Source organism: Zingiber officinale, chromosome 3A, assembly GCF_018446385.1.
Source record: "Zingiber officinale cultivar Zhangliang chromosome 3A, Zo_v1.1, whole genome shotgun sequence".
Classification (NCBI taxonomy): domain Eukaryota; kingdom Viridiplantae; phylum Streptophyta; class Magnoliopsida; order Zingiberales; family Zingiberaceae; genus Zingiber; species Zingiber officinale.
The window spans coordinates 104,056,373-104,070,719 of NC_055990.1; the positions used below are offsets into that span (position 1 = coordinate 104,056,373).

General features: G+C 35.4%; 1 long non-coding RNA gene across 1 annotated transcript; it reads right to left on the reverse strand.

The window, feature by feature from the left end:
- Nucleotides 1–12,025: 12,025 nt before the first annotated feature.
- Nucleotides 12,026–13,853, reverse strand: LOC122053929. The gene is made up of 2 exons (XR_006132450.1): nt 13,639–13,853; nt 12,026–12,220 (listed from the first exon to the last, which is right to left on the reverse strand). It is a non-coding gene; the product is annotated as an uncharacterized LOC122053929 (long non-coding RNA).
- Nucleotides 13,854–14,347: the final 494 nt, after the last annotated feature.

Sequence of the window (14,347 nt, forward strand, 5' to 3'; positions counted from 1 at the left end):
GTATCATTGTCCTGATCATAAATATGTCATCATCCATAATTTTGAATTAATATTTTCAGTGATTCAAATTTTTAACACCAAAAATAGGTCAAATTGGGATTAAAAAATTCCAAAAATCAATATATTTGGTCAAAAATATTTTTATGGATATATTTACGATCAGAACAATGATATGAACGCATAGAAACTTATTTCATGAAATTCTGATATCTCTAGGTCCATATTTAAGTCGTCCCATTTTTTTCATATTTTTAAAATAATTTAATTTTTGGGACGAATATCTTGATTCGTCCCAAATTTTGGGGCGAATCCCTGGATTCGTCCCAAGTTTTGGGACGAATACAACATTTGTCCCAAAATTGAAAATAATTTTAAAAAAAGAAAATCAAACACCGAAAGCTTATATCTTGACCTAGAGACATCGGAATTTCATGAAATAAGTTTCTATGCATTCGTATCGTTGTCTTGATTGTAAATATACTATCATCCATAATTTTGAATTATTATTTTGAGTGATTCAAATTTTTAACACAAATTACATCAAATTAGAATTAAAAAAATTTCGCCAATCAATATATTTGGTCAAAAAAAAATTTCTAGATATATTTATGATCAAGACAACGATACGAACGCACAGAGACTTGTTTCACGAAATTTTGATGTCTCTAGATAAATATTTTTTAAAACATATATCGGTTGCTACTAATTAAAAATGTGTTGTACAATGAATGGTTGTAAATAAGTTACCGAAACCTTAAATATTGACCTAGAGATATCGGAATTTCATGAAACAAGTTTCTATGCGTTCGTATTGTTGTCTTGATCATAAATATTCCATCATCCATAATTTTGAATTATTATTTTGAGTGAATCAAATTTTTAAGACCAAAAATAGGTCAAAATGGGATTAAAAAATTTTAAAAATCAATATATTTGGTAAAAAAATATTTTTATGGATATATTTACGATCAGGACAATGATACGAATACATAGAAATTTGTTTCATCAAATTCTGATATTTGTAGGTCTGTATTTATTCCTTCTGAATTTTTTCCTCTTTTATTTAAAAAAAATTAAATTCTGGGACGAATCCCTGAATTCATCCCAGATTTTGGGACGAATTCAGGGATTCGTCCCAAATTTAGGGACGAAATTAGGAACAAAAAATATTTGATGCTAAAAACCCTAGATCTATACCTCACCACGCTTCTTATTTTCTTCCCTATTTCTTTCCTCTCTCCCCCGTTCCCCCTTCCAACCTGCGATTTCCAGGTGGGTTTAGGCCACATCTCCGACCGATGACTACATGATCTGCAACGACCGCGTGATCTCCGGCGGTGGAAGCCTTTCGATTGGTAAGCCCATCTCTCTACGCTGCTCTCGGATCTCCCTCTCTTGGTGACGACGTGATCTCCGGGGTGGCCGCGGGCTGGCCACCGCCGCGGCCTGGCCACCGCATTGCGGGGCTGGCCGTCGCCAGGCGTGGGCTGGCCGTTGCATAGCCGGCTTGTGGCTGGCCGCTGCCAGGGGTTGGCTGGTCAGCGTCTGGCCGCCGGCGTGGGCCTAGCCGTGGCTGGCCGCCGTCGTGTGGTTGGCCGACTCTACCCCGCGTCATGTCCCTGGCCTCGATTAGATGTGGGTGGCCGGGGTTGGCTGTCGGTGCCATCGGTGGCCACGTTTGGCCGCTGGTGGCCGTGTGGCAGTGCCTGGCAGGATGAGGTTGATCATTGTTTCATTTTTTATTTAATATTCGGAAGTTACTGCCTGAATTGATAATGTTGTTTGTGCAGGTCTCAATTTGGCGTGATCTCAGTGTAGTTGAAGACAGCTGTATTTGTTCACCTCTTTTCGATATTCCTAAGTTCATTAATATGCATTTACTGATCTGTATATAAAGGTAGCTCTCAATTTGTTCACCTCTCAATTTGGCTTGTTAACTTTTCTAATTTTTATTTTAATTAATATTGCCAATTTGTTTTTAACAGGGTTGGTGAGGTGAACTAAAGGTCGGAGAAAAAAGTAAGTATTAAGTAACATGTTAAACTTTTAATTTTATTTATTTATTTATTTATTTTCTAATTGATTTTAATTTATTGAAATTTGTTACTACTGCATTATTAGTTCAAATTCCAAATTATGATTAGAGTTTACCTAGCACCCAAGTAACCATGAGTACTAAAAGACTAGTATCACCAAATTAAGCTTAACTAGTTTGTGTTTTCTTCATTTGAGCTATTTTCATATGTTAGGAAATTTTAAGAATACCTTCCATGCTCTCCATGTCACATGGACATTGAATATTTGTAGCTATTGATTGATATGGTGAAATATGTATTATCATAACAATTTGATGTGCCAATTATATTAGGTTGTATCATATTTACGATACTTGTACTTAGCTTCAAGATACTTCTTATAATTTTATTTACCGTTGCTATGACATGAATGGTTCATATCGTTGGTAAATAGGGCATTTATTTGAATGTTTAATGAATTTCACAGTTATGTCTTGTTTCCAATCTTTCTTGTTACATGGGCATATCGTATCATATTTACAATCTTTCTTGTTACACATGATCTGGTTTATTTGTTTGTTGTTATGTAGGCAAAGGAGATTTGAGGGGGAGTAAAGCTTTTATGGCAGACGAAGATGACTTGATGTATTCTTAGTTTATTTACCTTCTTGGATGGATGATGGACTTATATAACATTTGGTTGTTGAACTTGTATAATATTTTCTAGAAGCTTGAACAAGATAGATCTTGTAAAATTTGTTGAGATCTTTATATTTGTTGAATTATGAGTTGAGTTCAATTATTAATACTGTATGTAAAATTAGGATGTGTTGAATGTATATAATCTGTTATTTGAATTTGGTGTTTATGTATCTATGGATTGAATTGCAGAAATAAATTGAATTTGGAAAAAAAATTTAATATTAGGGATGAATTTGGCGACGAAAATGATTTGTCGCCATTCTATCGTAACTACTATACCTCGATAATTTTGCGACAAATTTATTTTCGTCCCAAATTTCGTCCAAGAATCTGGGATGAATCTGTGGATTCGTCCCAGAATCTGGAACAAATCCACAAAATTCGTCCCAGATTCTGGGACGAAAATTTATTTATTAATTGAATTAGTATTTTCGTTGCCAAATTCGTCGCAAATGCTTATGAAAATTATCAACGAATTTGGCGACGAAAATTTAAGTCGTTGCCAAAGTCGTTGGCAATTTTGCAACAAATTTATTATTCGTTGCAAAATTAAATACAAAATTGGCAACAAAAAAAATTTGTCACCGAATTCGTCCCGAAATTCGTTGCAATATTAGAGACAAACTTGGCAACAAAAAATAATTTGTCACCGAATTCATCCCCAAATTCGTTGCAATATTAGGGACAAACTTGGCAACAGAAAATAATTTCGTCACTGAATTCGTCCCCAAATTCGTTGCTAAGTTTGCAACAACAAAATTATTCGTTCCAAATTTGTATGTTTTTTTGCAACGAATTTGGGGACAAATATTTTATTCGTCCCCAAATTCGTTGCCAAATTTGCAACAAACCATAATTCATTCCAAAAGTTAGCATCAAACATTTTGGGACGAAAAAATTTTCGTCCCTGAATTCGTCCCAAAAAATTTTGCAACGAATTTTTTTTTAAAATTCGTCCCAGAAAGCCTTATTTTTTGTAGTGAGAGTTTGAATATTACTTGTGATGTTGAGTCGTCTACTAAACTCATCTGTACTTCTCGATTTATCTTGATAGCCGGTGAGAAACTTTTATGGGATCATATTGGTCACCTCCAACATTAGTCGGATAATAAGAACTGGATACTTGGATTATCACTACAAGAAAATCGACAAATAACAACGGGCATACCGGCAGAATATAAACATGTTAGAAAACCCCAACGGAATTGTGATTTCGTCAGGAAACCCTGATGGAATTATGATTCCGTTGGGAACTAGAGACGGAATTGAGTGCATGCGTAATAACCCTAATTTTTCATTCGGGAGTCTACCGACGGAATTGGTATTCCATTAGGGATTCCCGATAAAATGGTATTTGCCAGATATTACCAATGGAATTGAGATTCTGTCGGGATATTCCATGTAGGGGCTACCAACGAAATTGGTATTCCGTCGGAGATTACTAATGGAATCTCAATTCTATCGCGATGTTCAATCTCATGGCTACTGACAAAATTGTGACTTCGTGGGGCAATACTGACGGAATCACACTTCTGTCGGTAGCCATGGGATAAGCCCTAATTTTTCTTATGCGCACCTCTTCCCTTCCCGACTCGTCTTCTAGCGGCGATCGACGATCAGAGATAGGCTCATGTTTGTGTCCTCTCTCTTCGATGATATCTCTAATCTAGGTGCGCTCCTCTCTCTCCATCGTCTCTCTCTCCGTCGTCTTTCTCCTTAGCCACCCATGAGCTCATGGCTGGCTAAGCTATTGGCTGCTAGCTCGCGGCTGCTAGCTTAACCGGCCTTAGCTCACGGTTGCCAACTCATGACCACTAGCTCGGTCGATCACCAGCTCGTGACCCCTAGCTTGGTCGCTAGCTCGTAGCTGGTATCTTGGTCAACCGCTATCTTGGTCGGCTGCCAGCTCGCAGGCGATAGCTTGGGTGACCGCTAGTTTGGTCTGCCACCAGCTCACGGTCGACAGCTTGGTCTTTAGTTTGGTGGTGTACATGTTCCTTATGATGAGGTTGTTGGTTATTATCTCTAGCGTAATTGTAAGTTGTGCATATGAGTACAAACCGAACCCATTAAAGTGATCTAACTTAGGCTTATTGGGTTTCGGCTGTTGGATGTAGACCTTGTATACGTAGAACGTATAGTCCCGCATCTATTATTATCTATATGATGATAATAGATGTTCAGTATTATAATAGATGTCCACTATATATAAAGTTGGCCCCCAAGGGTTTAGGGTGAAATTTTTGATAGAGCTTTTGGTTCCCCATTGCCCTAAAGCTTTCCGGCACCGTCACCCCGAAGCCCCTTTAGATGACCTTCCTTTTTTTTACTGCATCTTCTTCCACAAGGATTATTTCTAGATGATGCTAAAGATAAGGATGACTCTTCAATCAGATTCCTTATTATATTTGTTTATGTATATATTTTTTTATGTCATATTTTCGATGAAACGAAGATCATGCTCACATATTCTTATTTTTCCTATTCAAATTCTTATTTTGATTATCTATAATTCATGTAGATTAGATTTTACAAGAACTATCAATTGGTATCAGAGCAAAGTTTTTGTTTCGTCATTTTTATGGCAATAAAGTTTAAATTTTTCGTTGATTTGTTGTTTGTATGCTAGATTAAGTTTTCCTAGTAGAATATAATTTTTAATCGTCAAAAATCATGTAAGAGAAAACTAGGATAGACTTATTTTTTGAGTTTTTCGTGTTTTTGTGAAGAATACGAAGAACGGCGAAATCGTTACTGTTTAACCTAACTTTAGGTAAAATTATGATGATTCAATCGATTGCTTTGATCAAGCAATCGAATGTCGGATCTAAAATTTTTAAACAGAAACAATAAAAGATTTTAAACGATCAACCGCCTTAAACTCATGATTATATCAATTTTAATCGATTAAGTTTAATTTTAGTCAACTGAGATTGGTTTTTTTTTATTATTAAGTTGTTTTTAAACAGTGCACTTACTGTTTCATTAAAAAAACTTATTTAATTGAAACACTAGGCGTTAAAAAAAATGTTGAATTTTTTTAAATGTATTAAAATTTTTTAAAGCATGAATAATTAAGGGATTAAATAATAATACTATTTAATTATAGAATTTAAAAGGAGTTTTAGCTTCTCAAACGAGGGTTCAATGTATGGTCATGTCGTCGCAATAATAGACTTTCAAATCAATTATGATAATCAATTTAATAAAATTAATCGACTGTCATATGGTATCAATTGATTAATAAGTCTAATTTGGAATTGTTAAGGCTGATTAAGTAATTTTTGTTCAAATTAAGTTCCTAGTGTTGGTTGCTACTCGGAAAACCTAGAGGTTCCACTGTACAAAAATTTTGTACAAAGGTCTGAACCTTTTTCTAGCTACCATGTGTTCTTTTAAATTAAATTTTGGATCGCCTGTGGAACTTAACACGTTTGATCCAAAACTTAATCTATTTGTTCTTTTAGGTTTTGACTTGGATCTCCTGCGGAACTTAACACATTCGACCCAAGTCACCTTAAGTTATTAATTTCATTAAATATTAATTTCCATAATTGGTTCCCAGTACTGACGTGGCGAGGCACATGACCTTCTTGGATATGGGAGCAACCACCACCGACTAGACAAAACCTTTTATAGAAATCTAATATTTAATTTCCTAAAATAACTTTAGGTTAACCAAAAAGAACAATCAAATCACAAGGAAAAAAAAATAAAAGAACACAACTTCGAAAAACATATTCGAAATACTAGAACGTAAGCCTCTTGTATTTGGTATTATTTCCATAAATAACTAGCATGATGCGGAAAGGAAAAATTACTAGTTATACCTTCTAGAAAGACCTCTTGATCTTCTACCGTATTCCTCTTCTAACCTCGGACGTTGTGTGGACAACGATCTTCCGAGATGAGAAACCACCAACCACCTTCTTCTCCTCCTAGCTAGGTTTGGCCAACAATAAGGAAGCTTCACCAAGGAAGAAGATCAAAACACCAACCAAGCTCCAAGAGATGCTAGCTTTCTCTCCTTCTTCTTCTTCTTCTCCAAGTAGTATCCGACCACCACAAGAGCTCCAAGGGGAGAGAGAGGTTCGGCCACCACAAGAGGAAGAGAGGGAGAGGATGATGGCTGGCCACACTAAGGAACAAAAGAGGGAGAGAAATAATAGAGGTTGTGTCTCATGAAGGCACCCTCACCCCTTCTTTTATATTCCTTGGCCTAAGCAAATTAGGAAATTTAATTACAATAAAATTTCCTTAATTTCCTTGACATGATTTAATTGAGAAAAATAAAATAAAATTTCCCCAATTAAATTCTAATGGCCGGCCACATCATGAAATCAAATTAGACAAGTTTCAATCAACAATTAAAACTTCCTAATTTATTTTCGGAAATTTTTAAAATTAAAATTTCTCTTCAAATCTCTTCATAGTTGATAAAAAGAAATTTCCATAATTTTAATTTTACAACATGTGAATAATTTTTAAAAAGAAAATAAAATATCTCACCAATCTACAAATAAGGAAAGAGATCTAATCTCTTTCTTTAATCTTTTGTAGATCTTTTACAAGAGAGATAATTTAATTTTAATTCTCTTTAATAAATTATATCTTCCACATAATAAAAATAAAAATTAAAATTCTTTTTTAATTTAATTTGGCCGGCCCCTCTAGCTTGGGTTCAAGCTAGGGCCGGCCACCCCAATTTATACCTAGGCCGACCCTAGCTTGGTTCCCAAGCTAGCTTGGTCGGCCCCCTTTAGGTGGGTATAGAAGGTGGGTATAGTACTCTATAAATAAGAGGCTACGATAGGGACCGAGAGGAGGAATTGGTTTTGGTCTCCCGATAAAATTAAGCATCCCGTGTTCGTCCCGAACACACAACTTAATTTTATCAATAATAATTCATTCCACTAGAGAACTATTATTGAACTACCGCACCAATCCCAAATTACATTTTTGGGCTCCTTCTTATTATGAGTGTGTTAGTCTCCCTGTGTTTAAGATATCGAATGTCCACTAATTAAGTGAGTTACTGACAACTCATTTAATTAATATCTTAGTCCAACAGTAGTACCACTCAACCTTATCATCATGTCGGACTAGGTCCACCTGCAGGGTTTAACATGACAATCCTTATGAGCTCCTCTTGAGGACATTATCAACCTAGTATCTCTAGGACACAGTTTCCTTCTATAATCAACAACACACACTATAAGTGATGTCATTTCCCAACTTATCGGGCTTATTGATTCATCGAACTAAATCTCACCCATTGATAAATTAAAGAAATAAATATCAAATATATGTGCTTGTTATTATATTAGGATTAAGAGCACACACTTCCATAATAACCGAGGTCTTTGTTTCTTTATAACCTCAAATGGTCCTACTCAATACACTCTAAGTGTACTAGTGTAATTATACAGTCAAGATAAACTGATACCTAATTACACTACGACCTTCTAATGGTTTGTTCCTTTCCATTTTGGTCGTGAGCTACTGTTTATAATTTATAAGGTACTGATAACATCATCTTCTGCATGTGGCACCACATACTATGTTATCTACAGTATAAATTAATTGAACAACTACATTTATCACAAATGTAAACATTTGACCAATGTGATTCTTATTTCTAGATAAATGTTTTATACCAAAAGCTAGGCTTTTAGTATACATTCTAACACCTAGAATTTTCTTGAGCCTATCCACACAATATGCTACTATGTTTAACTAATGTGTCGACCCAAAGGAAGACACCTTAGGTAGGTTTAGTGCATTTTATATTGGAAGACGTATATCTATGCTAAAAGTAATCAACTCAAAGAAAGGTTACTTTTATGCCAGATATATGCATAAGACAGTTTATAACTATGGAACAAAATATTATTTTGTTTAGATCATGCGCAAAATATGTCAACCCAAAGGAAGACATATTATGTGGTCGATTAAGGTTGTTGTGAGTTATGGACTAAAATATAACTCATATAAAGTATCATATTATGCGCACAATGGGTTGGCCCAAAGGAAGGCACATTGTGTGGCCAATTAAAGTTTGAGTTATATTATAGAGTATCGTTAACAAATAATGTGTCGGTCCAAAGGAAGGCACATTATGTTGTACTTGGTATCTCATAAAGAGCTCATTTATATGCATTTAAAATTTTATTTTATTTGTATAATTTTATATTACTTATATGTTCTTGGCTTTAGTTAAATCATGAGCTTAAATAAATTTCTCTTTAATTTTAGTGTAATCTATAACTGTCAGTTTTAATAACATCCTAATACTAACTGGTACGAATTTTACTGAATGGAAAGAATATATGACCATAGTCTTCGGCTTCATGGACTTAGACATAGCCATGGAAGGCGCCTTCCATAACCATGAAAGGCGCCTCCAATGAGGCAAGATCAATCCCGATCAATTCGGTGCTTATCCATGACTTCGGCTAACATTTATCCCGTGAAAGGCACCTTCCATAGTCATGGAAGGTGCCTTCTATGAACAGTACGAAGGCATCTTCACTGCTTGAAGGCGCCTTCGGATGAACATTGTTCGAAGGTAGTTTTCTTCCCATTTCCCTGTAAAACAATGTTAGTCTAAAATACCCTACAAAACAAGTATTAGGATAATTTAATAATGATAAAGAGTAGTATTAATTAGTTTCTGTCCTCCTAGGACCAGGAACTAGTTAAGGTCTCAACTTAGGGATCCCAAATGGACCTAAACTAGACCGACACCTACTATCCCTTCAACCGAATGCGTCCTCACATGATCACTCTCCTCCAGTGACTTACCTTAACTTACCAGTTTACCAGACATCCGGTCAGCCTGTCGACTTGTCAGGGCTTTGTGCCAACTATCCGATCGACCCGTCGACCTAGCTGGACTTCATACCAGCTATCCAGTCGGCCCATCAACCTAGCTGAGTTTCGTACTAGCTATCCTTTCAGTTTGTCGACCTAGCTAGATTTCGTACCAACTATCTAGTCGGCCCGTCGATCTATCTGGATTTTGTACCAGCTATCTGGTCGGCCCGTTGACCTAGCTGGATTTCCTGCACACTTAATTAAGTGGTTAGATCACAACACAACCTAACTTAACTTGTTTATCATTCATCAAAATCCGAGTTAGACCGTTAGTGCAAACAACAATAAGACCACACTTCTTATGAAGTTGGCAACCATGCGGTACAATGGTAAAGGAAACATAAGGGAGTACATTATAGAGATGTTCAATATAGTGACAAGTCTGAAAGCACCAAAACTTGATATGTCTGAGGGTATATTAGTACATTTCATCTTGATGTCTCTGCCTGCACGGTTCACTCTTTTTAAGATATCATATAATACTCAAAAGGAAAAGTGAACATTGAATGAGCTCATTGCTCAATGCGTGTAAGAGGAAGGGAGACTAAAGATTGAGACATCTGAGAGTGCTCTTAGCATCTGGTTCTCAAAGTGTAAGCAAGAAACAAAAGAGGATCAATAACAAAGGAAAAGGAAAACAAACTGTAGATTCTGGGAGTTTTTTCAACTTTGTTAGTTTGGAAGTCAATCTAACTATTATACCCACGACACTTGGTGGATAGATGTCATTGCTACTACTCGCATAAGTGTCACTATGCAGGGTTGTCTCAGGAGCTAACTTCTGTAATGACCTAATTTTCCTCATTAGGAGTTCAAAAAGTTCTTAAAAGTATTTAGAAATATTTTTAAGATATTCTAGAGATTTTTAGAAATTTTTAGAATATTTTTATGTAATTTTTGGAGGTCGTTTGATATTTTTACTAAACGAAGGAAGTTTTGACAAAAAAATGTCCAAGCCGAGAATTGAACCCACGACCTTTGACTCGGTCAAAACCCAGCTGACCAGGTGGGTAAACGAATTTTTCTGTTTAGAAAAGGTAGCGAATTTATTTAAGATAGTTAACAGAATATTGGATTATAAAAGGGATAAGTTGATCTTGGATTTGTCTGTTTAGAAAAGGTAGCGAATTTATTTAAGATAGTTAACAGAATATTATAAAAGGGATAAGTTGATGTTGGATTTGTCTGTTTAGAAAAGGTAGCAAATTTATTTAAGATAGTTAGCAGAATATTGGATTATAAAAGGGATAAGTTGATGTTGGATTTGTCTGTTTAGAAAAGGTAGCGAAGTTATTTAAGATAGTTAACAGAATATTATAAAAGGGATAAGTTGATGTTGGATTTGTCTGTTTAGTAAAGGTAGCAAATTTATTTAAGATAGTTAACAGAATATTATAAAAGGGATAAGTTGATGTTGGATTTGTCTGTTTAGAAAAGGTAGCGAATTTATTTAAGGAGTTAACAAAAATATTAAGTTATAAAAAGGGATAAGTTGATGCTCTGTTTTCCCGTGACTTAAATCATTCTCTCCTTCTCTTCTGCGTACGATGGCGGAGCTCGGACAGAAAATGAAAGGGAGTTAGGGCATCATCTCCAGCGACCGGCCAAGGTCCTAGAAGCCCTTTTTGTTCGGTTGTGAGTCCAAGAAGCAAGGTAAGTGTTTCTCACCTGCAGTAGGAGTAGTTTCGGACCTTTGTTCTTCTTGAATTCGAAGCATAAGAAGCGCTTATAGTGTAGATTTTTAATTAAGCCTATAGTGCAGATTTTAATTAAGCTTATAATGTAGATTTTTATGTAAAGCTTATATTGCAGATTTTAATTAAGCGCTTATGGTGCAGATTTTTAATTAAGCCTATAGTGCAGATTTTAATTAAGCTTATAATGCAGATTTTTATGTAAGCTTATAGTTCAGATTTTAATTAAGCCTATAGTGCAGATTTTAATTAAGCTTATAGTGCAGAATTTTAATTAAGCTTATAGTGCAGATTTTAATTAAGTTTATAGGTGCAGATTTTAATTAAGCCTATAGTGCAGATTTCAATTAAGCTTATAGTGCAGATTTTTATGTAAGCTTATAGTGCAGATTTTAATTAAACTTGTAGTGCAGATTTTTTTAGAGCTTAAAATGCAGATTTCTTTAGAGCTTGTAGTGCAGATTTCTTAAGAGCTTATGGTGCAGATTTCTTTTGTAACGACCACCCTTCTTACTACTAGTCTGTAAGGGTGACCGTTACTAACTTAACTACTAACTCCCTAACGTGGTTAACGCTACCTACTTGACTACTAACTTTTTTTTTTTAAAACTATTGTCAGGCCTCGAGAGAGATTTCTGCTAGACAAAAATTCCGACAGCACCTCCCATGTACCGGTGACAATAATCATGGATACATATATAACAATCATATTAAACAAACAACCACGCAGTTCTAATAAATATAAAACATAAAACATCTAAGAAGCTAAACCAAATCATCACATGGTGGCAAAAACTCCAGTAGTCTAAATACAAGTCTTTATAGATTTCTAAAACTTAGTCCCAAGGCTTCCATAGTCCACACATCACACCTCCATCAGCTCCTTGTCGCCTTCCTTTCATACTTTAGCTTTTCCTTTATCTTTACCTTTATCTGCAGTAGGAGGAAAGTAGTATCTATAAGCATAAAGTTTAGTAAGCGCTATCTAACTCACAAAATCTCGATATGAAAAGTATGTGTACGAAATAAATTCGAAACATGATAAGAACTACTCATGCTTACTAAAAACAACAAGTAAAGTATAACTAACTGAAATACTAAACATGTGAAGCTAGTCATGCTCATAAATAGCAGTAGAAAGTCTTAATGGTATGCTAATATAAAAGAACTAACTTGCTGAATTTAAAGAGATAAAAATGACTATCTTGCTGAAATAAAACTAAGACAGTTAACTTGCTAAAATTGAAACAAAAAGAACTATCTTGCTGATTTCTGAACTTAAATTAAGTTTATTTCTTTTGTTCCAAAAGCTTATATATATATATATATACTTCAAAATAGATAATAAACTTCTTCTTGGGCCCGGCATTGTACCACTTTGCGCGCATCCTTAATAAGAGTCGAGGTAGCTAATCCCGAAACTACTAAGGTACTTCTAGGCCTTGTGCCTAGGGGCATCTTGGAGCCCATCCCTTGGACCTTGTGTCCGGTACATGCCCTTTAAAAGTAAAATACTTTTTATCTTTAAATACTTCTTATAATAAAATGTCTTGGCATTTTAATAAGCACCTTGTGTGCCAAAATCCCTAAAGTCTTGACTTCGGAATCTTACTTAAGGCTTTAGCCTTTTTCTTTCTTTTCTTTATCTTTCTTTTACTTATCTTTTGGTAATTTAGTAGAGGATCATAACTAAATCCAAAAGTAGATCTATTCATGCTAAATGAGGTAGTAAAGAAACTTAAATCTAAACTGCATACTATCCTAAACAAATTCTGCATGCTTTGTTAACAAAATTCTAAAATACTATAAATACATGCTATCCATGTTCATTGCATATCTATAAAAACTAAAACTATATATTGAACACATGCTGTTCAAGTTCATTGCATATATATACAGAAAACTAAGCAAAGCAATAAGAAAATCTGCTTGTCTAACCGCAATAAGAAAATATGCTTGTCTAATAGCAATGGAAGCTACTGGTGAAGTAAAACAAAACATGTTTCAAAATCAAGCAAAAATGAAAGTCATGTTCTTCTTCTCTTGTTCATAATATAGGCAAATATTGATTGACTTTGCATGACCCCTTGGACTTATTCCGTATACAAATCACACACGTGCTTGGAATTAATGACTTAAATGTTAAACAAGGAAGTATCCACCTCAGTAAACAAAACAAACTGATCATTGCTCATTAAGGTTGATACGGATCAAAGAAGATTCCAAGTTTTCAATATTAAAGCACTCTTCATAAACCAAAACTAGAATGAACGTTGCTATTGTTCATTTCACAACAAAAATGCAAAACAAAACCCCGAGAGCTACTCCTACCGCAGGTGAGAAACACTTACATCGCTGTTCTTGGACTTACAACCGAAAAGGAGGAGCTTCTAATGCTGCTAGGGTTTCGGATAGCTTGGATTTCGGCTCTTCTTCATGCTCACAAACTCTCCTCAACGATGGTGGTCGCACACGGGTGAAGACCGGCCGGAAAAAGCCTAGCTCCGTCGCCCTTTTCGCCCGAACAGCGAAGTCGCCGCCGTCGTTCGCGAGAGAGAAGGAGAGGTTCGGGTGAGAAAAAATTTAGGGTTCGGGAAAAACTTAAACCTCTTCTTTTAACTAAGATTTTTATTAATTACTATACCTTAAATACAATCCATTCTTTCCTTAATTAACAACAGCCGCTGGCACAGTTGGTTGGCTGCGTTTTGCTTAAGGTGCAGCTCACGGGTTCAAGTCTCGGCTGCAGCCATTTTTTTTCCTATTTACTCCCTAATCATTAACTACTGCTTAACTAGAATATTTCTCCTTCTTTAATAAGAAATTCCCGCTAGCACAGTTGGTTGGCCGACCTTTTACCGAATCAACGAGTCTCGGCTTCAATCCCTCAGCCGCGCACTTTTAATTCCAATTTATCTTAAACGTTCCAACTACTGCATATATACATTTCGCTCCGTATATGATTAACAAAAACCGTGTAGCTCAGTTTGTTGGGCCGGTTTTGCTTGGGTCAGTCCGACCCGAGATCGTGGGTTCGAATCTCACCTTCAACATTTTTTT